The 26,507-nt window shown below is 38.1% G+C and overlaps 1 protein-coding gene across 4 annotated transcripts in view; it reads left to right on the top strand.

The window, feature by feature from the left end:
* Nucleotides 1–26,507, top strand: part of ASB12 (ankyrin repeat and SOCS box containing 12) — a 127,467-nt gene that overhangs the window by 86,142 nt on the left and 14,818 nt on the right. Inside the window, exons 1-2 of one of the 4 annotated variants that reach the window (XM_042974093.1) lie at nt 24,315–24,421; nt 25,702–25,910. The exons of the other annotated variants lie outside the window; for them this stretch is intronic. The gene's annotated coding sequence lies outside the window, so the exon portion shown is untranslated. Of the gene's footprint in view, nt 1–24,314; nt 24,422–25,701; nt 25,911–26,507 lie in introns of those variants that run through there. 4 annotated transcript variants of the gene reach the window in all.

Genomic DNA, 26,507 nt, shown 5'->3' with positions numbered 1-26,507 from the left:
GGGTATCAGAATGGAAAAAAAAAAAAGACCCACTTATTTGCTGTCTACAAGAGACTCATTTTAGACCTGAGGACACCTTCAGATTAAGAGTGAGGGGATGGAGAACTACCTATCATGCTACTGGAAGTCAAAAGAAAGCTGGAGTAGCCATACTTATATCAGACAAAATAGACTTTAAATTAAAGGCTGTAACAAGAGATGAAGAAGGGCATTATATAATAATTACAGGGTCTATACATCAGGAAGAGCTAACAATTATAAATGTCTATGTGCCGAATACAGGAGCCCCCAAACATGTAAAACAATTACTCACAAACATAACCTTATTGATAAGAATGTGGTAATTGTAGGGGACTTTAACACTCCAATTACAACAATGGATACCATCTAGACACAGGATCAATAAACAAACAAGGGCCCTGAATGATACATTGGGTCAGATGGACTGTCACATATATTTAGAACTCTGCATCCCAAAGCAACAGAATATACTTTCTTCTCGAGTGCACATGGAACATTCTCCAAGATAGATCACATACTGGGTCACAAAACAGCCCTTCATAAGTATACAAGTATTGAGATCATACCATGCATACTTTCAGACCACAATGCTATCAAGCTTGAAATCAACCACAGGAAAACGTCTGGAAAACCTCCAAAAGCACGGAGGTTGAAGAACACCCTAGTAAAGAATACATGGGCCAATCAGGCAATTTGAGAATAAATAAAAAAATATATGGAAACAAATGAAATTGAAAAGACAACAATCCAAACGCTTTGGGATGCAGCGAAGGCAGTCCTGAGAGGAAAATACATTGTTCCAGGCCTATCTCAAGAAACAAGAAAAATCCCAAATACAAAATTTAACAGCACACCTAAAGGAAATAGAAGCAGAACAGCAAAGACAGCCTAAATGCAGCAGAGGAAGAGAAATAATAAAGATCAGAGCAGAAATAAACAATATAGAATCTAAAAAAAAAAAAAAAGAGCAGATCAATGAAACCAAGAGTTGGTTTTTTGGAAAAATAAACAAAATTGATAAACCACTAGCCAGGCTTCTCAAAAAGAAAAGGGAGATGACCCAAATAGATAAAATCATGAATGAAAATGGAATTATTACAGGCAACCCCTCAGAAATACAAGCAATTATCAGGGAATACTATGAAACATTATATGCCAACAAACTGGACAACCTGGAAGAAATGGACAAATTCCTAAGCACCCACACCCTTCCAAAACTCAATCAGGAGGAAATATAAAGCTTGAACAGACCCATAACCAGCGAAGAAATTGAATCAGTTATCAAAAATCTCCCATGGGGCGCCTGGGTGGCTCAGTCGGTTAAGCGCCCAACTTCAGCTCAGGTCACGATCTCGCAGTACGTGAGTTCGAGCCTCACATCGGGCTCTGGGCTGATGGCTCAGATCCTGGAGCCTGCTTCCGATTCTGTGTCTCCCTCTTTCTCTGCCCCTCCCCCATTCATGCTCTGTCTCTCTCTGTCTCAACAATATATAAACGTTAAAAAAATAAAAAAAAAAACTCCCAACAAATAAGAGTCCAGGACCAGATGGCTTCCATGGGGAATTCTACCATACATTTAAAGCAGAGATAATACCTATCCTTCTCAAGCTATTCCAAAAAATAGAAAGGGAAGGAAAACTTCCAGACTCATTCTATGAAGCCAGCATTACTTTCATTCCTAAACCAGACAGAGACCCAGAAAAAAAAGAGAAATACAGGCCAATATCCTTGATGAATATGGATGCAAAAATTCTCAGTAAGATACTAGCAAATCGAATTCAACAGCATATAAAAAGAATTTTTCACCATGATCAAGTGGGATTCATTCCTGAGTTGCAGGGCTGGTTCAAGATTCGCAAATCAATCAATGGGATACATCACATTAATACAAGAAAGATAAGAACCATATGATCCTGTCAATCGATACAGAAAAGGCCTTTGACAAAATTCAACACCCTTTCTTAATAAAAACCCTCGAGAAAGTCGGGATAGAAGGAACATACTTAAATATCATCAAAGCCATTTATGAAAAGCCCACAGCGAACATCATCAATGGGGAAAAACTGAGAGCTTTCTCCCTGAGATCAGGAACACGACAGGGATGTCCACTCTCACCGCTGTTGTTTACCATAGTGTTGGAAGTTCTAGCATCCGCAATCAGACTACAAAAGGAGATCAAAGGAATCAAAATTGGCAAAGATGAAGTTAAGCTTTCACTTTTTGCAGATGACATGATATTATACATGGAAAATACGATAGACTCCACCAAAAATCTGCTAGAAATGATACATGAATTCAGCAAAGTCGCAGGATACAAAATCAATGTACAGAAATCAGTTGCATTCTTATACACTAATAATGAAGCAACAGAAAGACAAATAAAGAAACTGATCCCATTCCCATTTGTGCCAAGAACCATAAAATACCTAGGAATAAACCTAACCAAAGATGTCAAAGATCTGTATTCTGAAAACTATAGAAAGCTTATGAAGGAAATTGAAGAAGATATAAAGAAATGGGAAACCATTCCATACTCATGGATTGGAAGAACACATATTGTTAAAATGTCAATACTACCCAAAGCTATCTACACATTCAATGCAATCCCAATCAAAATTGCACCAGCATTCTTCTCGAAGCTAGAACAAGTAATCCTAAAATTCATATGGAACCACAAAATAGCCAACGTAATTTTGAAGACCAAAATGGGAGGCATCACAATCCCAGACTTTAGCCTCTACTACAAAGATGTAAACATCAAGACAGCATGGTATTGGCACAAAAACAGACACATAGACCAATGGAATAGAATAGAAACCCCAGAACTAGACCCACAAATGTATGGCCAACTAATCTTTGACAAAGCAGGAAAGAATATCCAATGGAAAAAAGACAGTCTCTTTAACCAATGGTGCTGGGAGAACTGGACAGCAACATGGAGAAAGATGAAACTGGACCACTTTATTACACCATTCAAAACAACAAACTCAAAATGGATAAAGGACCTGAATGTGAGACAGGAAACCATCAAAACCCTAGAGGAGAAAGCAGGAAAAAACCTGACCTCAGCCGCAGCAATTTCTTACTTGACACATCCCCAAAGGCAAGGGAATTAAAAGCAAAAATGAACTATTGGGACCTCATGAAGATAAAAAGCTTCTGCACAGCAAAGGAAACAATCAACAAAATAAAAGGCAACTAACGGAATGGGAAAAGATATTTGCAAATGACATATCAGACAAAGGGCTAGTATCCAAAATCTATAAAGAGCTCACCAAACTCCACACCTGAAAAACAAATAATCTTTGAAGAAATGGGCAGAAAACATGAATAGACACTTATCTAAAGAAGACATCCAGATTACCAACAGGCACATGAAAAGTAGCTCAACATCGCTCTTCATCAGGGAAATACAAATCAAAACCACACTCAGATACCACCTCACGCCAGTCAGAGTGCATAAAGTGAACAAATCGGGAGACTATAGATGCTGGAGAGGATGTGGAGAAACAGGAACCCTCTTGCACTCTTGATGGGAATGCACACTGGTGCAGCCACTCTGGAAAATAGTGTGGAGGTTCCTAAAAAAATTAAAAATAGACCTACCCTGTGACCCAGCAATAGAACTGCTAGGAATTTACCCAAGGGATACAGGAGTACTGATGCGTAGAGGCACTTGTACCCCATTGTTTATAGCAGCACTCTCAACAATAGCCAAATTATGGTAAGAGCCTAAATGTCCATCAACTGATGAGTGGATAAAATTGTGGTTTATATACACAATGGAATACTACTTGGCAATGAGAAAGAATGAAATATGGCCTTTTTTAACAACGTGGATGGAACTGGAGAGTGTTATTTTAAGTGAAATAAGTCATACAGAGAAAGACATATACCATATGTTTTCACTCTTATGTGGATCCTGAGAATCTTAACAGAAGTCCATGGGGGTAGGGGAAGAAAAAAAAAAGGTTAGAGAGGGAGAGTGCCAAAGCATAAGGGACTCTTAAAAACTAAGAACAAATTCTGGGTTGATGAGGGGTGGGAGGGAGGGGGGAGTGGGTGATGGGTATTGAGGAGGGCACCTTTTGGGATGAGCGCTGGGTGTTGTATGGACACCAATTTGACAATAAATTTCATATTTTAAAAGATGCAATACCAATCAAAATTGCACCAGCATTCTTCTCAAAGCTAGAACAAGCAATCCTAAATTTGTATGGAATCACAAAAGAACCCAAATAGCCAAAGTAATATTGAAGAAGAAAACTAAAGCGGGAGGCATAACAATCCCAGACTTTAGCTTCTAGTATAAAACTCTAATCAAGTTTGTCTAATCATCAAGACAGTATGGTATTGGCACAAAAACAGACACGTAGACCAATGGAATAGAACAGGGCACGCAGAATTGGACCCACAAATGTATGGCCAACTAATCTTGGACAAATCAGGAAAGAGTACCCAATGGAAAAATGACAGTCTCTTTAGAAAATGGTGCTGGAAAAACTGGACAGCAACATGCAGAAGAATGAAACTAGAACACTTTCTTACCCCATACACAAAAATGAACTCAAAATGGTTGAAGGACCTGAATGTGACATAGGAAACCATCAAAACACTAGAGGATAAAGCAGGGAAAAACCTTTTTGACCTCAGGCACAGCAATTCCTTACTTGACACTCCAAAGGCAAGGGAATTAAAAGCCAACATGAACTATTGGAACCTCATCAATGTAAAAAGCTTCTGCAGTGCAAAGGAAACAATCACCAAAACTAAAAGGCAACCGACAGAATGGGAAAGATATTTGCAAATGATGTATTCGATAAAGGGCTAGTATCTAAAATCTATAAAGAAGTCACCAAACTCCACACCTGAAAAACAAATAATCCAGTGAAGAAATGGGCAGAAGACATAAATAGACACTTCTCTAAAGAAGACATCCAGATTGCCAACAGGCACATGAAAAGATGCTCAATGTCACTCCTCATCAGGGAAATACAAATCAACAGTACACTCAGATACCACCTGACAGCAGTCAGAGTGGTAAAATGCACAAATCAGGTAACTATAGATTCTGGCGAGGATGTAGAGAAAAGGGACCCTCCTTACTTCTCGTGGGAATGCAAACTGGTGCAGCTGCTCTGGAAAATAGTGTGAAAGTTCCTCAAAAAATTAAAAATAGAATTACCCTATGACCCAGCAATAGCACTGCTAGGAATCTACCCAAAGGATACAAGAGTGCTGATGCATAGGGGCACTTGTACACTAATGTTTATAGTAGCACTTTCAATAGCCAAATTATGGATAGAGCCTAAATGTCCATCAACTGATGAATGAAGATGTGGTTTATACATACAATGGAATACTACTCGGCAATGTGATAGAATGAAATCTGCCCATTTGCCACAATGGATGGAATTGGAGGTTACTATGCAAAGTGAAATAAGCCAGGCAGGGAAAGACAGATACTATATATTTTCACTCATATGTGGATCTTAGGAAACTTAACATAAGACAATGGGGGAGGAGAAGGGGACTAAAACGTTACAGAGGAGTGAGGCAAACCATAAGGGACTCTTAAGGAATGAGAACAAACTAAGGGTAGATGGGGGTGGGGAAGAGGGGAAAGTGGGTGATGGGCAGGGAAGAGGGCACTTGTTGGGATGAGCACTGGGTATTGTATGGAAACCAATTTGACAATAATTTATATTTAAAAAAAAGAAATATTTTTTTATAAAAAATGCAAAATAATTTTTTTCTCTTTATTTGAGAACAAAAAATGAAAAGAAAGGAAGAAAAATTGAATAGATGGATCAGCTAGAAAAAAGAAATACGATTGAAATTACATCCAGTTTCCCCTAACAGTCAAACTATGAAGCACTTTATAGTCTGTGAACTAAGTAGGCGCAGAGTCTTGTGGTGTTCTTTTAGAGCATGGTTGGTGCAGTTGGATGGGGTTTGGTGTAACAGCTCTGTTCTCCAGTAGCTGGTGCTGCTTAGTTTACTGGGGTGGATCCTTGTTGATCGTGTTCACTGTGTGTATGCCCATGCGTGGGAGGGGTGAAAATGGTGTCACTCAGCTACCCAATCTCTAGTATCAGAACTCTGTGCTCTCGTGGACCCGCAATCAAGCACCCTTCATTTGTCTCCGGCTTCCATCCACTCTGCACTTCTTCACTGTCCGAGACCAAGCTGTCAGCCTGCCAGTTGGCACCTCCCTCCTGAGTTTTATCTCAGATGGGGCTGTGTTTCCAAACCCCTCATTTCTGAGGGCCCTACGACTTTGACCCACTCAGACCCTCTGTGGAAGGGTCTCGCCAATCAATGGCTGGGTTCCTGCCTGACCCCAGGAATGTTCCCACAACTGCGCTGCTGCAGATGCCCAGAGACTGTGGCCAGATGCCAGCCTGCCCCAGAAAAAGTTCTAAAAATTGTGTAGCTGCAGCATTTCAGGGATTATGGTAAATCACAACACATATCCGGTGCCAGGCTTCACCCTTAACATCCTTGTTCTAACACCAGCAAACATGGCTGTTCTCTGCCTGTGGGGAGGCCACGCAGCCTCTACCAAATGTCCTCTTAGCAGGGTAACTGCCTCTTCCCAGGTGGCCTGAGGACCCCGTGGACCTACCTTGCTGTCTCCTCCTGGGGACTCACCCTTCCCACCAGAGGTCTGCCAGCTATCCAGCCACAGAGTTTCAGAATCTGTGCTCCCCTGTTTATAGAGTCTTAATGGTATTTAAACCCTCTCCTTTCTCCTTTCTCCTTTTCTTGTTAACCCTTATGGGTGTGTACACTCTTTCTCTTTCTCTCCAGCTGCTTTTGGGGGGAGTGCTTTTCCTGTACTCTTCCCCCCTGTCTCTGTCCTTTCTCCACAAGCAAAAACAGCTCCCTACCCTCTGCAGCTTCTCTCTCCCCCAGTTCTCCTCTCCATGCTGCATACCTGCTGAGTTCTGTGGTTTAAGTTGTACAGATTGTTGTGTTAATCCTCAGATCAGTTTTCTAGGTGTGCAAGATGGTTTGGTGTTGATCTAGCTGCATTTCAGGGACGAGAGAGAAAAAAAAAAGTTCCATGTTGTTCTGCCATCTTTATCTCTATGTATTTTTTAAATTTCCTCCTTGATTTCTTGGTTGGCCCTTTCATTGTTTAGTAGCATATTATTTATCCTTTATGTATTTGTGTTCTTTCCAGACTTCTTTGTGATTTATTTCTTGTTTCATACCATTGTAGTTGGAAAAGATGCATCGTATGATTTTAATATTTTTGAATATGTTAAGACTTGTTTTGTAGCCTAATGTGATCTGTTTTAGAGACTGTTCCATGTTCACTTGAAAAGAATGTGTATCCCACTGTTTGGGGATGGAATGTTATGAATATATCTTTTGTGTCTATCTGGTGCATTGTCTTCTTCAAAGCTTGTTTCCTTATTAAGTTTCTGTCTGGATGATCTATTGATTTAAGTGTGGTGCTAAAGTAGTCTACTATTATTGTATAACTGCCAATTTCTTCTTTTATGTCTTTTAATTGTTGCTTTTTGTGTTTAGCTCTTCCTATGTAGAGCAAATAAATACTTTGAATTTTTATACCCTCTTGTTTGATTGTTCCCTTTATCATATGTAGTGCCCTTCTTTGTCTCTTATTATAGTCTTTATTTTAAAACCTATTTTGTCTGATAATAAGTATTGCTACCCCAACTTTCTTTTTTCTTCCATTTGCATGATAAAATATTTTTCTATCCATTCATTTTCAATCAGAATGTATCCTTAGGTCTGAACTGAGTCTCTTCTAGGCAGTATTACAGGGTCTTTCTTTTTTTACTTATTCAGTTACCGTATTCTTTTGCTTGGAGCATTTAGTCTATTTAAATTCAAAGTAATTATTGATAAGTAAGTACTTACTGCAATTTTGTTACTCATTTTATGGTTGTTTTTGTAGTTCTTCTCTATTCCTTTTTTCATGTGCTCTCTTTCTTGTGGTTTTATGGCTTTCTTTAGTGATGTGCTTGGATTGCTTTCTATTTTTTTGTATCTATTATAGGTTTTTGATTTGTGTTTAACATTAGGTTTATATATAACATCCTATGCATATTGCAGTCTATTTTATGTTGTTGGTCACTTAAATTTGAGCCCATTCCAAAAACTCTCAAGTTTTACTCCCCCACACACCCATTTTATGTATATGATGTCATACTGTACATCCTTTTGTTTTGTGAATACCTTGACTGACTTTTATACATATAATTAAGTTTACTGGGTTTTTTTTTGTGCTTTAACTTCCACACTGGTTTTGTAGGTGATTAATCTATTAATTTTTTTCATTCACTCATGAAATTTTTTCCTTCCATAATTTTCTGACTCCTGATTATGGCCTTTTTTTTTTTTTTTTCCATTCAAAGAATTTCCATTAACGTTTCTTGCAATGTTGGTTTGGTGATGAACTCAACTTTTGTTTGTCTGGGATATTGTATCTCCCCTTCTATTATGAATGATAACCTTGCAGTGCATTTTAGATTGCAGTTTTTTTTTTCCTTTTAGCACTTTGGTAATATCATGCCACTCCTTTCTGGTTTTCAGCATTTCTGCTGAAAAAACTGATAGCCTTATGAGGTTTCCCTTGTGTATAATTGTTTTCTCTCACTGCTTTTAAAATTCTATTACTACTTTTTACCGTCTTAATTATGTGTCTTGCTATGGACCTCCATGGGCTGATACTTTTGGGAGCTCTCTGTTCTTCCTAGATCTGGACATCTATTTCCTTCCCCAGATTAGGAACATTTTCAGCTATTATTTCATCAAATAAATATTCTGCCTTCTCATCTCTTCTCCTTCTTGGATCCCTAAAATGCCAAAGTTATTACACTTGATGATGTCAGTGAGTTCCCTTAATCTATTCTCATTTTTAAATTTTTATTTTTTAATAATTTCTTTTTAAGTTTATTTATTTTGAGAGACAAATCGAATGCACATGCATGCAAGCAAGTCTGGAGAAGGGCAGAGATAGAGGGAGAGAGAAAATCCCAAGTAGGCTCTGCACTACATGCAGAGCCAGATGTGGGGCTCAATCTCAAGAACTGTGAAATCATGACCTGAACCAAAATCAAGAGTTGGACACTTAACTGACTGAGCCACCCAGGTGCCCCACCTATTCTCATTTTTTATTATTAATTTTTCCTTTTGCTCTTCAGCTTGGTTACTTTCCATTACTCTGTCTTCCAGCTCACTGATCCATTCTTCTGCATCCTCTACTCTGATGTTGATTCTGTCTAGTGTATTTATTTCACTTATTGAGTTATTCATCTCTCACTAGTCTTTTTATATATTTTCTATCTCTTTGTTGAAGTTCTTACTGAGATCTTTCAATTTTTCTGAAATCTAGTGGGTATCTTTATGACCATTGCTTTGAATTCTTTATCAGGCATATTGTCAATCTCCATTTCAATTAGTTCTTTTGCTGTGGTTTTGTCTTGTTCTTTGATTTGGGACATGTTTTTCTGTCGACTCATTTTTTCTCTCTGTTTCCATGCATTAGGAAAGTCAGCTGCATCTCCTAATCTTGAAATTGTGGCCTTATGAAGAAGAGGTCCTGTGGTGCTCTGTAGTGTAATGCCCCCTATTCACCAGAGCCAGTTCTTCAGGATATCTCTATGTGTATTTTGTGTACCCTACTGTTGTAGCTGATCTTCATTTGCCTTTAGTCCAGTTGGATGCAAAGGCCCACTTTGCCAGTTGTGGGCAAGATTTGGTACCTATGCTGTTAAGAGGCCAGTCTGGGGCCATTGTGAGCTCGTACTTGGTTGGTGTCAGCAGTCAGAATAGATGACTACCCTCAGCCGCTCTTCTGGGACTTCAGTTGCACTGATCCTCAGGGGGCTCTCCCTCTGTTGTCCCCTGAGAGGTTTTTGTTGTTGGGTAGGGCCTAGAGTCCAACCAGAGGCCTGTCCACAGTCTGTCTGTTGGGGCTGCAATATCATGGACCTGCAGGATGCTCTCACTGCCTTGTCCCCTGAGAGGTTTTTGTTGGTCAGCAGACCAACAATCCAACCCAATGCCTACCCCTAGTCTGTCTGCTGGGCCTGCATTTGAACTATTGTGTGTGGTGGTTATGATCCCCTCTCCCCAGGGCTGGGAATTACTTTGGGGTGGCACCAGTCTTTGCCAAGGCTTCTTGCAGGATTTGTTTTGGCAAGAGTAGCTTTAGAGGATGCCTGAAGTGTAGGTTGGGTAGATGGGGTGGATCCACAGGGGAACTTGGAGGCAGGGTGCATGGTGTTAGCAAGGTAGGTAGAGGGTTTTCCAGCTGGTTACTGCAAGTGTCTTGCTATCTGTTCTGGGTATGGGGAAGTAGGGAGAGAAAAATGGTGCCTGCCAGCTCTTCTGTTCTTGGAGGAGTCTCTGACTGATCCCTGCCCCTCTGGTGCATGTTGTGAGATTAGTAAATAAGCCTCCATCATTTATACTCCAAGTGCTTTTCAAACTGCTTCTTCTATGCTACATTTATTATACTGGCTCTTTAAGGGTAAGGACTCTGGTTCCTAAAGCCCTTCAGCTTTCCCAGAGCTAAGCCTGCTGATTTTTAAACTACCTGGAGTTAAGCCCCACTGATTGTAAATACTTGAGAAGTTAAGCACCACTTGTTTTCAAAGCCAAATGTTTTGGGGACCTTATTTCCCAGTTCAGGTTCCCTATGTCTGGAGTGCCTGGTGTGGTGTCTGCTCCTCTCTCTTCTCTATTCTTGTGATATCGCTCCTTTTTGTAGTTAGTCTCACCAGGAGCTTGGTTCTCCACATCTCTGCCCCTCCTACACCTTCCAATGTGGCCTTTTCTCTATGAATAACAGTGTAAAATCTGTTCTTCCAGTCTTCAGGTCACTCTCTGGGTTAGTTGCACTGATGTGGCTGTTATCTAGTTGTGCCCATGGGACGACGTAACCTTAGGATCTTCCTACTTTGCCACCTTCCCAGAAGACTTTCCCTGTTGAGAGCTTTAGAAAGGTAGTACAAATGTAAAGTTGAAATATGCAGAATACAAAAAAAATACAAAATGGAAAGTTTAAAAGACTCCCCTAGCCATCTACCCATTCATTTCCTTTCTTCAAAGGTTATCACGATTGCGTGTGTGTGTGTGTGTGTGTGTGTGTGTATGCGTGTGATTTTCTAATTTCCAAAAAAATGAAAATGGTATGCTTATACCCTACAACTGGAGCTCTTGACTCGAGTCCATGAAACTATAAGTGTCCTCAGGTACCTTTGGGGGAATCTATGAAGCCCTTGATATTATACCTAAAACTGTATGTATGTTGCCTCATGTACACACATGTGCATACATGCAGTTTTCTGAGAAGAAAGCTCATTATTTTCTTCAGATTTTCAAGGTGGTCTATGCCCCCCCAAGGTTAAGAATCACCATTGTAAAGTATCATTGAGTCATTGTGTTATTCCTGAAAGTGAAAATATCCATTGGAGATAGCGTGAGGTATTAGGTGATAGAACTTGGTATTAAGAGGCAGGGTCAGATCTCAGCTCTAGCATTTCTACAATGTGTGAATTTTAGTCTTATTTAAATTCTCCTATTCTCGGGTTTCTCACTTGTAAAATACAGCTAATACCTAACCAACAGAATTATTATAAGTATAAAAGGTATATAAGTATATAAGTATAAAAGACTATATATAAAGTCTCCAGCACTTAGAGGTGCTTAATATATCTTAATGATCCTCTCCCTTGCCCTCCCTGCTCCCAGTAATAGAATTATATTTATTAGAAAAGAGGACTTTTATAGATACAAGATGCTTCTTTAGTGGTAAGGCTTTTAAAGCACTATGTCAAGTAATGAAGAAAAGATGTTTGGGGGTAAGATGGGGGAAAAAGGTTACATTATACCATATTAGTGACAGCATCAGGATCCCTGCAGGTCATTGTGATATTTACTTAGGTTTTTTTTCCTATTCCTAATTCTTTTCAACCATTCCTTGCTCCCGTGACAGAAACTGCAAGCCCATAATGAGCCACCAAAAGAAGTCTGTACATGCTCTCAATTAGGGAATTTATTATCTCAGCATCTGGGAAGTTCTTTGACCAATCCTCTTGACTTTATGGGTATTGATGGATACCTGAACACCTTGATGGAGAATGGCACCATATCCAGGGAAGAGGCTTCCAGGCTCAGATGGATCAAGTGAAAAGACAGTGTGCAGACTTTCACCATGACTGTTGTGGGATCATAGGCAGCCTCAGGGCCATAAACATTTCTGGGGATATCGGATTCTCTGGAAACATGGGCATCTCTGAATCGAGGGGCATCTATGGGGCCACAGGCATCTCTGGCAATGTGGATATCTCTGAGGCTATGGGCTGCTCTGAAAACATCAGCATCTCTGGGAGCATGGGCATCTTTGGGGACACAGGTATCTCCAAGGCTAGCACAAAAGAAGCAGGCTGCTATAAGCAACGGTGAGCTACTTATCTGTTTCCATGCTAGGTGTACCTATGGCACCCACAATGATCCTTGTCCCAAAAAGGCTATGCTTCTTTTCCTGTTGGTTTAAATGGGTAAGTCTGGGACACTCCCCTCCCACTTAAGAGTCTGGAAGGTGATTTATGGCCCTTACTGATTAAGCAACCAGTATATGCATATCAGGCAGCCCAGAATGTAGGCAAGAGAAAAAATATATTATTTTTCTAGAATGGGATTTAACTTGAGAAATGTTGCCTTCCAGCTGAGATAGTAGGCTGATTCCACTGTTCCATTCTCCTTAATGATCAACCTCCCCTACTTTTCCACCCTCACTGCTATAGCATGAAAACAAAGTGGTAATGTTGTCACAGTTGAGAATTAAGACCCTGTTGAGAGGAAAGAGATGGTGTGTAGCAGGTAACTGACTTGCAGAATGGCTTAAAAGGAACTTTTACTTTTTGGTGTGTTCAGTTGTAAGATGTAAGCTAACATTATTCCCAATAGAGACCCCAACATTTGCTTGAGAAATAAGTCAAAATGATCCTTAACTGTTAGCATGGGTGCATGGATGCTTGGTGGTTTAGAACATATAAGGAAATAGTTTTCTTAAATTATAACATTTGCTCTCCCCAACCCACACCCCAGTTAGGTCTCATAATACTCAGCCAACTCCCTTTTTCATAGATATCCCATAGATAAACTTGCATCCACTACATTCTAAGGCAATCAATTCCAAGTTAGTGGTATCTGAATTAATAACACTGATTAATGGCACTCTCAGCATCATTTTGGGAGACAACGGAAAGCTCAGTGCTTTAGACCCTGGCTTAAACATGACCTATGTGCGAATCTGAGTTTTCCTAAAACAGGCCTCTTCTTAGGTCTTTTTATGAAGACCAGTGGTTTTGCTTCTATAAACATCACATCAGACTTGTGGACTTTTAGACACAATTGACACTACTTTTAAAATATGGTAGGTTTATCACTTGTACTACTGTACACATTTGAAAAAGTTTATTCTTAGAGGAGACCCAAATACTCCTGGGGGAAGTGATGTATTTCTTGTCAATTAAACACCGGATTTTCCCTTTGGGGTTGATAGGCTTGCTGTACACTTTCCTTTTGAATGAATATTCAAAAAGTAAAGTCATGCTTTACTCAGTTCTACATGCTTGGGTAGAATAGACCTCACGAAGTTTGGGTCATGTACTATACATATTGTCAGCATTTTCAGAACTCCCATTGCCAACAGAATCCAGGTCTTCACCCAAGACGTCTATTCCAAATACTTTATATCTGGCTCAAGCTCAACTAGAGATGTCTTGGGGCGCCTGGGTGGCTCAGTTGGTTAAGCATCCAACTTTGTCTCAGGTCATGATCTCATGGCTCCTGAGTGCGAGCCCCATGTCAGTCTCTGTGCTGACAGCTCAGAGCCTGGAACCTCCTCCAGATTCTGTGTCTCCCTCTCTTTCTCTGCCCCTCCCCTGCTTATGCTCTCTCTGTCTCTCAAAAATAAATAAACATTTAAAAAATGTTTAAAATAGATATCTTCATGAAGGAGCCATCTCTGTTACTACCACATCCAGTTGCAAACATAGATATTTCTAAAGGATCACTGTATTAGTTACTTTTCTTATAAGAAAGCCTATAAAAAGTTGTTTAAGAGTCTGAGATTTATTTCTACAGACCTATACAAGAGCAGTACATAGTACCAAACCTTATTTCCTATATCTAAAACAAAGTTAATCAACAGTGAGAAGGTCTTTTTCCATGCATTTTTAAACTGAGAAGTGATAAAGAGCAACACTGGTATTTCAAAAGTAAAAATAAAATTAAAAAAAAATACTATTTTGTTTTTTTTTTTTAGGATCAAAGGCCATGGAATCAGTTTCAGCCTAAAGATCTATAAGCTCAATTTGGTCTTTTATTATTATCATTTTTTATTCCCCAACATGTCCTATTATCGCTTGTATATAACAGACATGGAACTAAGGAATACCTTGTGAAAATTCCCCATTTTCTCTGAACACTAAACACCTTCCTGATTTACAGTTAGATTTGAAATATCTGAGAGATGAAAAAATTCAGTGGGATCTAAATACTTATGCACTGGTAAAATCCAGTAGCTATCTATAGTTAGAAGCATAGCAATAGAAAGGAGACTCCTGAAGAAAAGTTGCTGGGTACTAAAAAAGATGGTCTCACTTCCATTTCATACCCTCATACAGTAACAATATTGTGAATGAAATGTGACTCCCTCTCACACTGCCCTATCCTTCTAGTTCCCTGAGCAGAAATTCCATTCTTATGTGACTGTCCCACTTAAATAAGAAGGCATTTAACCACCTGCCACTGTCTCATCCACTAATCTGACCTCTGCCTGTTCCCTACACAAATTGACAAACCTGGGTGTCACTGATTATCTTTTCTAAAGATGCAGGTTCTGTACCTGTGCTTGTGGCCATACTCTGATTCTGTTTGGACACTTTTTTAAGTTCATTAGTTATTAATTTATAGAATTTCAGATTTCTCACAGTAATAAATAAAACAATCATAAATAATAAACCTCAGTAACAGCTAATAGTCTGACTTTTTAATGAAGAAATTCAGGGATAGGGTTTGCTGTATGAAATACAACTGAAACTCTATCTGGAACTAAAAGGGCAAGTAAAGCTTATGGTGCATATATTGGGCATAGGTACCTTTGGAAAGTGACCCTAGAAATTGTGTTCAATTACTACCAAGTTGTCATTGCCTGTCAACATGCATGGATACCTTTTGTCTGAGACACACCTTATACTTTACTGAAAGTAAAATCTTTCCCTGAACACTTAAAACCAGAATGAATCTGAGTCTTTTTAAGTGGTATTTTTCAAACCAAATTAGTAAATATTTAAGGTTAGCCTTAATTTAGCAGAAAGAGAAATTTGTAACTATGTCAGATCTTTGTTACATACTGGCTTTTGTTAAACACATAACATCTTTTCATGATGCTGTTAAGCTTTGATACATCACTGGGAAATCTTTGTATGAGATTTTATAAATTAGCCTTTTTTTCCAAACATTGTATAGGAAATATAAATTACCTTTAAGAAAAATACTTTTCTCAAAATGACATAGTATGCTTCATATTGGTTTAAACCTAGGAGGATTGTTCTCACGTTCTCTCTTTATTTCCAATGTGTATGATTTAGTGATATCTATTGTACCAAATCTTTTCCCCACCCTCAGACCTCTCCCTCCCAGAATCCTATGTATGATACAGGCAGATAGGATTCCAACCAAATCTGGTTGCTTTCTTCTAAGAGCAGACGTTTGATGCAGATATTTAAAAACAAAAAGTGGATGTGGATTAAGCCTTAAGTTTTTTCCTATGAGGTTATTTTTTTTTTCATATAATGTGAAGAAATGGTTTAGCTGTTAGGTGACACCAAACAGACATAAAGGACAAGGGGAAAGGTTTGGGGTTGTAAAGGACTCTTAGTTTGTTGTCATTTTAAAGGCAGTTCTATTTTCAGGCTTTGGATGGTCACATAGAAGCTTTTCCAAGGCAAAAAAGTTGTAATTTTCAAGCCATACAGACCATGTCTTCTCTACTTCGCTGCCTGTGAGACTGACAGTCTGTGTCTTCCTCCTTTTTTTATGTTCATTTATTTATTTTGAGAGAAAAAAAGCATAGGAGAGGCAGAGAGAGAGATAAGGAGAGAAAGAATCCCAAGCAGGCTCTGCACTGTCAGTACAGAGCCTGACACGGGCTTGATAGCAGGGACTGCAAGATCATGACCTGAGCTGAAATCAAGAGTCGGACACTGAGCTTACTGAGCTACCCAGGCACCCCTGTGCCTTCCCCTTAAATAGGAAGTATTAGTTTTGTCACCATTCACAGCAGTCCATGTCTCCTTTAGATGTCAGTGCAAGTAAACATATGTTGGTGTACATGCTCTGTGATTTGTAACTTATCTTCACAAACACAAGTGCACTTTGAAAGCAGCTAATTTAGCCTTGTGTGTCTTGCTGGGGCTAAACAAAATCATGTTCAGAATTTGGCCTGTGTGAAACCAACAGCTTCCATGTTAAATCCAGTGCCCTGTCCCTTGGTATTTTCTATTCTTTGGGGGCGACCTAAAAGCCTCTTTCTTTTCCAAAGCTCTGTTGCCTTTCAACCATTTTATTGTCTTTGTACTCAGATTCTTTAGAGAGCCTATACCAGCCCTCACAGATTCCCAATTGTGGAAAAGGTAGGGGGAAGTCAGGAGGGAAGATTTACAGTAATACAGAAATCCTCCTGACCAGTGAAGCAAAAGGAATATATATTGGTCCAGGATGACCAGCATTCCAGTTAATATTTCATGTGCTCCAATAAGGTCCAAAAATGGTCCTCTTTTCTAGGCAGTACTGTGGCTGGCATATTTTCTTTTGCAGCTCTTTTACACTGGTAGAAACTCTTTAAGTATGCTTTGAGTTGTATGTTTTCTTTGTCAATACTTTTCTCTGGGTATGTGGTCCTGAGTTTTCTTTTCTTTTAAATGGTCAAGAATGGTGGGTGGTATTCTCTCCCCTTAATATATCCCCAAGGCAGATAAGTCCTGAATCTTCTTCTTTGCTGTTTGTAGATAAAACATCATTGCACTCCTCACCAGTCAGGAGGGAACATGTACACCAAAGTCATTAGGTGATCACTGTTCAAAGACATGTGTCTGATCCCACTTCACATGCAATTGGCCACACCATTCACATAAAGTATCTCCACATTTCTGCCTCACTCATATTTGCAGACAGGGTAGTTTCTATATTTCATGAATGCCAATAGGAAAGCAGAGCATGTATCCTTGTTCTGAAACAGAGCATGTTCTGTATTTTAGTTAATAGTGCCTCAGGCTTAGGAACAGCTAACAGGTCCAGTCCTCCTGGAATGTAACTCATAGTAAGAGTATTTGTATATGTGTGTATTATAACTTTAGTAGTATCTAGTATCAAAGGTAATTTGGGGATTCAGATGAAGAGACTTTATCCAAGAATAAAAAAAAGCTCTTAGTGCTAAACCTCTAACTAATATATGCCAGCTAACTTTAGGAAATGAGAAGTTTAGAACATGTTAAGCCAGAGATACAAACCAAAGTGATGTTGGGACAATTGGCTTTTTCCCTGGGATGTATTGATCAAGTAGCTTTAGAAGTAAGATTCAAATATATGACTAGTGTTATCTGCAGTGTGTTAATGTTAGCCACATACTTGCATGGACATCATGCAATTGATATAGGAATCAGAATCTAAATTGTGTAGGTTCTTTGAGAACCTGACTTTTATTTAACTTCAGGTTTACAGAATGATACTGTCACAGTAGCTCAAGTCTGAACTTGAGTTCAAGTCCAAGGTACAAGAGTGTATATGAATGACTTTTTTCAAATTCAAGTATAATTAACATACAGTATTATATTAGTTTCAGTATACAATATGATTCAACAATTCTATATGTTAGTACTCATCACAATAAGTGTATTCCTTTTTTTAAATTCCAGTATAGTTAATATACAGTGTTATATTAGTTACAGGTGTACAATATAGTGATTTGACAATTCTATACATTATTCATTGCTCATCATGATAAGTGTACTCTTAATCCCCTTCACTTATTTCAACCACAACCCTTCACCATATCCCCTCTGGTAACCATCAATTTGTTCTCTATAGTTAAGAGTCTGGGTTTTGTTTTTTTGTTTGTTTGTCTCCTTTTTTCTTTGCTTGTTTTATTTCTTAAATTTCACATATAAAGGAAGTCATATGGTATTTGTCTTTCTCTGACTGACTTATTTCACTTAGCATTATACCCTTTAGATCCAGCCATGTAGCTTAAAATGACATGGTTAAATTATTTTTTAAGGGCTAAGTCATATTCCATAGTGTATGTATACCACATCTTCTTTATCCATTCATCTATCAGTAGACACTTGTGCTGCTTCCATAATTTGGCTATTGTAAATAATGCTGCAACAAACATAGGGGTGCATATATCCTTTCAAATTAGTGTTTTTGTACTCTTTGGGTAAATACCCTGTAGTGGAATTACTGGATCATATGGTAATTCTATTTTTAATTTTTTGAGGAAATTCCATACTGTTTTCCACAGTGGCTGCTCCAGTTTGCCTTCCCACCAACAGTTCATGAGGGTTCCTTTTTCTCCACATCCCTGTAAACACTAATTGTTTCTTGTTTTTGATTTTAGTCATTCTGACAGGTGTGAAGTGATATCTCATTGTGGTTTTGATTTGCATTTCCCTAATGATTAGTGATGTTGGACATCTTTTCATATATGTGTTGTCCATCTGTATGTCTTCTTTGGAGAAATGTCTGCTCATGCTTTCTGCCCATTTTAATTGGATTTATAGTATCTAAAAAATATAAAGAACTTATACAACTCAACACCAACAAACCTCAAATAATCCGATAAAAAATGTAGGATAAGTGTGCTCTTAATCTCCTTCACCTATTTCACCCATCCCACCCTGTGCCTCCCTTCTGGCAACCAACAATCATTTTTCTGTAATAGTCTGGTTTTTGTCTCTTTTTTTCTTGTTTGTTTTGTTTCTTAAATTTCACATATTTAATGAAATCGTATGGTATTTGTCTTTCTCTGATTTATTTCACTTAGTATGGAAGTTTCTCAGAAAATTAAAAATATAAAAGCATATGATACAATAATTCTACTACTAGGTATTTACCCAAAGAAAATGAAAACATTAATTTTTAAAAGATATATGCACTGCTATGTTTATTGCAGCATAATTTATAATAGCCAAGATATGGAAGAAACCCAAGTGTCCATCAACAGATGAATGAATAAAGAAGTGGTGTCTGTGTGTGTACATGTATATAATGAAACATTACTCAGACATAAAAAGGAATGAAACCTTGCCATTTGCAACAACATGGATGGATCTAAAGGGTATAATCCTACGTGAAATAAGTCAGTCAGAGAAAGACAAATACCATACAATTGACTTTAAACTTCATCTTCTGTGTTATCTTGAGCCTGTCATACCACTGGGGAATGGGTTTATGCCCTCATCAGGGTGTTCACTGCCATTTGTTCCATCTTGTGCCAAATTGCCCACTGGCCCCATTCTGCAGTTGTGTTCCAGTTTAAACATGTTTTGTTGATACAATTTTTTATCTAAAATTAAAAACCTCTAATCTTTTAGGTATATGTGTTTGCTGTGTAATAGCTACAAATAAAAGGAAAGGTGGCATATTTTCAAAAAAAGGCACCCTGACCCAGTCATAACAGATGAACCATCTTATAAAGGCAGAAAATCTTCAGGTAGCTTAAAGCATACCCTGTGGATGTTAAAATAAAACAAGATAGGTAGCAGAGAGGATGCCTGCCTATTGACAGCAAGTGCAAGGCTATACATGGTATAGCTGTCATTGATAAGCTGTGAGGACAAGACTGACACCAACTTTACTCACAAAACCATACTGTCTGAATGATTACCAATGTATTCATTTACACTTACTGATATACCTGTCCAGGGATCAGGCTCTTTATCCCTTTCCAAGGCCTTCTCCTACTGCCCAGTAAGAATCTTCACACATGAAGCCTCATAAACTCAGGGGTTATTTCCTCCAGACCAAAAAAGAGGCCAGCTATCTCCCCTTGCCCCACAGTAAAGACTCCCTCTTTGGGAGCCATATGTCCAGGGCCTCTAATGGATAGAATACAGAGAGACCTGAGTTCTAGTCCTGGATTTGCCATTTACTAACTGTATGGCCTTGGGTAAGTCATTTCCCTTCTCTGAGCCTCAAAGTTCTTATCTGAAAAATGGGGGTGATAAGTGTACCTTCCACACAGGGCAGGTGTACAGATTAACTGAGCTAAGATGTAAAGTACTATCTGGTAAAGTGTGGGGCACATAAATAAAGGCAATCAAAATGCATTAGTCAGCCTCTTCCTATTTTCAGCCCTATTGTTGCTGATTAATCAGTTCTTACTCTTAGGGCTTCCTTTTCCCTCTCAACTCTATACACCTCTTTCCTATTCATGACACATTGTCTTTAGACAATTAGTTTGCAATATAATGTTATAATATAATTTCTGTCTTAGTCCATCCAGGCTACTATAAAAAAAAATACCAGAGATTGGGTGGCTTATAAACAACAAACATTTCTTACAGTCTGGAGGCTAGGAAGTCCAAGATCATGCTGCTGGCAGATTTGCTATCTGGCAAGACCCTGCTTTCTAGATCACTATCATTTCACTTGTAACGTCACATGATAGAGAGCAGAGAGAGAAGCATGCTCTCTCATAACTCCTAATATGGCACTAATCCCATTCACGAGGGTTCCACCTTTATGATTTCATCTAATCCTAATCACCTCCTAAAGGCCCCAACTCCTACTACCATCATATCAGAGGGTAGAATTTCAACATGAATTTGGGGGACACACAGCATTCAGTTTATAACAAGTGGATTAGACTATGGTTCTCTTTTATAATTAACGAAGAAATCTTTGTTATGGAATGTTTTTAGAATATAGAGAACCAGGGGCGCCTAGGTGGCTCAGTCAGTTAAGTATCTGACTCGGTTGTGGCTCAGGTCATGATCTCATGGTTTGTGAGTTCGAATCCTGCATCAGGCTCTGCGCTGATAGTGCGGAGCCTGCTTGGGATTGTCTCTCTCTCCCTCTGTACCCCTTCCACTCTCTGTCTCTCTCTCTGTCTCTCTCTCTCTCTCTCTCTCACTCTCAGAAAATAAACTTTAAAAAAATAATAACCAAAAAAAGGCAGCAAAGTCCTCTATGCAGAGAAGAATCTACATTCACACACAGAAAACCTAGTCATACTCTATACCCCTATGTAAGTTTCTTGCTTAATTTTAAACATCTTTTCATTTCAATAAATATAAATCAATCTCATTTTTAATGGTCACATAGTGTCTCATTATATGAGTTATAGTTTATTTAACCAAATCCCTATTGTTTGGCCAAACTAAAGCTTTCTTCTACTTCAAATTCAATCTTGCCTTCCTGTACTACACCCTATTTCTCTTTATTGTAATTCAGTAACCTCCTTTCCGATTTAAGATACCCCCTTCCCTGAGGTGATCTATTCAGACAGAGAATTTCATTTATCTGGGAGGATTTTTATTACCAACAAATTATTTAAGAATAATATGACTCTAAGTTCAAGTATTTTAGTATGTAGGGAATATAAGCCTGAACTTAGAATCCATCTACTCTTATGACTACTACTTATGTAGTCATAAGGTAACCCACTGGTTTAGCTATAGCCAAGGGCATGGAAAACTAGGTATTCTGAAATCAACTATTTCCACAGCCTCCTGTCACCCAGTAAGGGTCTGATTTTACAGGAGAAAATGTGGGAAATCATTCTGAATGAGTCTCATCCTCCCAACTTACAGTTTGTCCTTATTTGCAAAATAGGAATAACTTTTGCCCTGCCAGTCCCACACTAAGATTGTGGCAACCAAGAGAAATTATAAATGCAAAAACATTTTGTAAATTTGAAGGTATTTTTCAAATATAAGTTGGTACTATCAGCTTAAATCTTCAAATCCTGTCTAACTGAACCAGAACTACCATATACAAGCAAGGAAACAAATAACCAAGAATTGACACAGTATGTTTTTGGGCTTTGGAAAAAATAATGTCACTTGGGTATATGTGAGTCACAGCACATTTAAAAGGCTCTTTCCTTTCTCTAGGCCTCTGTAGACTTATGTCTAAAACATGTAGTTTGAATGATGTGATTTCTAGAAAAGATTGAATACCTACTTAATGAGTGGCTCATCTGTGCAGGGTTTTGAGCTGTGAGCTTGAAATATATTTCGTCTTGCTTAAATAGCTAAAGTCCTGTGTCTGAGTCACCAAGCTAGTGTATAGGCTATTGGAACCCAAGACTGACTCTAAAATGCTGTCTCTCTTCAAAATTTCATACTATAAAATCCTGTTGTTTGGACCTCTGTTCCAGACTGGGTGTTGTAAACTCATTGCTTACTGCTCATTTTAAGTACAACTGTAAACCTTGGATATAACATAAGAGGAAATCACAGGAGAACTGAAAGGTGGTAAAAGAACTTACTTGGGACCACAGGTCTGGAGTAACAACCCAAAAGTAGAAGGCAGTGCAGGGCTGGAACATTTTATGACCCCCAACCTTACAACAGGAGGCAGCCCAGGTAAGCTCTTTTTCCCCCCAGATCAAACAGGAGTCCCTCTAACAAGTGGTGAGATTGGCAACATCAGCAATGGAGATTAATCAAGACTGTAACCCCCATTAATAATAATCAGCTAAGGGAAGGGCTCTCCATCTCTGCCCGTTCCCAACCAGAGACACTGAGCATCCAAGAGATATCAACAAGAGTGGCCCTGCCACAACAACCACTCCTCCCAGAAAGCCATTTCCATCTCCATGGGCAAGGATGACTCTGTCAAAACAAGGGACGAGCCAGGAAGCCTCTTTGTCTTTGCAGGCCTAAGACTCCCATTCCCCAGTTAGAGACACTGGGCAACAGGCCCAGGGAAAGCCTTTGTACCTTCTGAAGCTGCACAAACAAATGAGTGGGATCCCCAGTGGTACCAAATAAAACAAGCAGACTAAAATAGCATCACAAAGGCTCTAAAACCTAAATTACCGGTGGAACCACAGTTGACAAAAGTAGGCCAAGATCTGCATGCTAAAGTTAAGGTAACTGTCTACTAAAACAGAAGATTTAAATAGAACCCAAAGTCTCCTAACATACTCAGCAAAATGTCTGGGACGTAATAGAAAATCACCCATAATACCAAAAGCCAGGAAAGTCACAATCTGAATAAGAAAAGACAATCAATTTACATCAACACCAACATGAATCAAATATTAGAGTTATCTGACAAGAATTTTAAAACTTCCGTAATAAAAACTATTGAAAAGGCAATTAGGGGCGCCTGGATGGCTCAGTCGGTTGAGTGTCTGACTTTGCCTCAGGTCATGATCTCATGGTTCGTGGGTTTGAGCCCCGCGTTGGGCTCTGTGATGACAGCTCAGAGTCTGGAGACTGCTTCAGTTTCTGTGTCTCCCTCTCTATGCCCCTCCCCTGCTCATGCTCCGTCTCTCTCAAAACTAAATAAATTTTTTTTAGGCAATTAAAATTATTTTAAAGGAAAAAATGAAAAGGCTTGGCAAAGAAATAGATGTTATTTAAAAAGAGAACCAAATGGAAATTATACAACTGAAAAACACAATAACAGAAATTTAAAAAAAAAAACAAAAATCTTCTGAATAGGATCCCAATAGAATGGCGATAACAGAAGATAGAATACATGAACTTAAGGACAGATCAACAAAATTTAACAAATCTGAAAAAGAGAAAACTGACTTAAAAAATTAACTGAGCCTCAGGAACCTGTGTAACAATAATAACTAAAAAAATTCACATTTCTGGAATTAGAGAAGGAAAAGAGAGAGCGGGTCATCCCAAATTTGGTAAAAGATGCAAACCTACAGATTTAAGAAGCTGAGTAAAACCCAAAGAAAATAAACCCAAAGAAATCTATGCCAGAAGACATCATAATTAAACTTTTGAAAGCTAAAGACAAACAAAAGATATTGAAAACAGCCAGAGGGAAATGGCACATTATCTATAGGATTTTATAGGGGTATACCAATTCAAATGAGAGTGAATTTTTCATAGTAAACTGTGGAAGCCAGAAAAAAAAGGACATTTTTCAACTGCTGACAGAAAATACTGTCAACTGCAAATTCTGAAGTCAGTGAAACTATCCTTCAGGAATGCATAGGAAAAGAAATCCTCAGATAAAGAAAAACTAAAAGAATGTGTTGCTTGCAGACCTACTCTTAAAGACTTGCTAAATAGATCTCTTCAACATAAAGGAAATAATAAAGAAATATTGGAGCATCAGGAAGAAAGAACAATAGAAAGCAGAAATATGGGTATGTACATACCGTAGACTATTCTTCTTATGAGTTTTATAAATTATATTTGACAATTGAAACAAAAATTATAACACTATCTGATATATGACAATGCTATTTAAAAAGCAGGAGGGTAAAGGAACCTAAGTGGATGTAAAGTTTCCACACTTCACAGAAGTGGTAAAATGTTAATACTCATAAACTGTGAGAATTCACATAGGTATATTTTGATACCCAGAGCAACCACTATGAAACTATATAACAACATACGCTCTATAAATATATCAAGATGGAATCCTAAAAAGTGTCCAAGTAACTCACAGGAAGCCATGAATATGAACCAAAGGAAACAAATAATAAAATGGCCAACTTAAGCCATTTCAGCATTTCAACAATTACCTTAAGTGTAAATGGTCTAAATACAACAATTAAAAGACATAGATTAGAAGATTACATCTAGTACAGTATACTTTATAACAAAGAAAATTATTATAAAAGATATAATGAGTATAGGATTAATCCACCAGAAAGACATAATGATCCTAAATATGTACAAACCAAAGAAATTCAAAATACATAAAATAAAAACTGATAGATATGAATAAAGAAATAGATCCAAACCAATAGTTGGGGGCTGCAGTTCCATCTTTTAGCAACTGATAAAACTACTAGAAAGAAATTCAGCAAGGATATAGAAATGAAAGATACAATCAACCAACAGAATCTATTTGACATACTGAGAATGCCATCCCACAACAGCAGAATACATATTCTTTTGAAGCTCTGATAGAACATATACCAAAAGAGACTATATCTTGGGCCATAAAACAAATTCAACAAATTTAAAGGAATTGTAATCATACAGAGTGTGTGTTCTGACCACAGTGTAGTGAAACTAGAAATCAATAATAGAAAAATAATAGTAAAAATCTTTAACCACTCTGATATTAATAAGCACACTTCTTTTTCAATTTTTTTAAAAAATGTTTAATGTATTTTTATTTATTTTTGAGAGAGAGAGAGAGAGACAGAGACAGAGACAGAGTATGAGCGAGGGATGGTCAGAGAGAGAGGGAGACACAGAATCCTTCAGGTTCTGAGCTATCAACACAGTCTGATGTGGGGCTCAAACTCATGAACTGCAAGATCATGACCTGAGCTAAAGCTGGACGTTTAACTGACTGAGCCACCCAGGCACCCCAATAAGCAAACTTCTAAATAATCCATGGAACAAACAGGAAATTTCAAAGGACATTTTAAAAAACACTGAAAGAATTTGTTTCTCTTCCACCATGCAGGGAGCTTGAAACTCATCACTTCCATCCAAATAGCAAGAAAAGAGTTGAACAAACTGAAGATCCACAGCTTTTTTAAAGATCCATCAGAGAATTTAGATCACAGGACAAACTACTTTCCCCCAAATTGGAGAGACATGCAGATACAGAGGAATCACAGTTTATCAGAGCAGAAAGCCAAGAATAAAAACCTCCATGGGAACCAGTAGCAGGTAGGAAAACTTAACATTTAATTGAAATATTACTGGAGACTCGGTATAGAAAAGTTTGAGTTAAAAAAAAAAAAATCTCCAAGTGTACCCAGGCACCCCGTTGAGGGCTTCTATCAAGAATACATGCTGCACTTTTTCAAATGCTTTTTCTCCATCTATTGAGAGGGTCATATGGTTCTTATCCTTTCTTTTATTAATGTAGTATATCATGTTAAGTTATTTGCAAATATTGAACGATCCTTGGAGATGTTGGTCAAAATGTAAAAGCTTTTAATTATAAGAGTAAATTTAGGGATCTAAAGTGCAGTATGCTAACTACAGTTAACAATACTGCATTTTATACTTGGAAGTTGCTATGAGAGTAAAGCATTAATGTTCTCACCATAACAGTAACAAAATGGTAATTATATGAGGTGAAAAATGTTTTAACTAACCTAACTTGGTAAACATTTTACAATATATATGTGTATCAAATTATCACATTTTACACTTTAAACTTAAATAAGATTGCATATCAATTATACAAAATAAGCTAGGATAAGTTAAGAAAAGAATAGAAATCAGAGTATACTCTCAGACACAATATAATTAAACTAA

Source organism: Panthera tigris, chromosome X (assembly GCF_018350195.1).
Source record: "Panthera tigris isolate Pti1 chromosome X, P.tigris_Pti1_mat1.1, whole genome shotgun sequence".
NCBI lineage: Eukaryota > Metazoa > Chordata > Mammalia > Carnivora > Felidae > Panthera > Panthera tigris.
The sequence above is the reverse complement of the archived record's forward strand: the minus strand, read 5'-3'. Positions and strand labels throughout refer to the sequence as shown.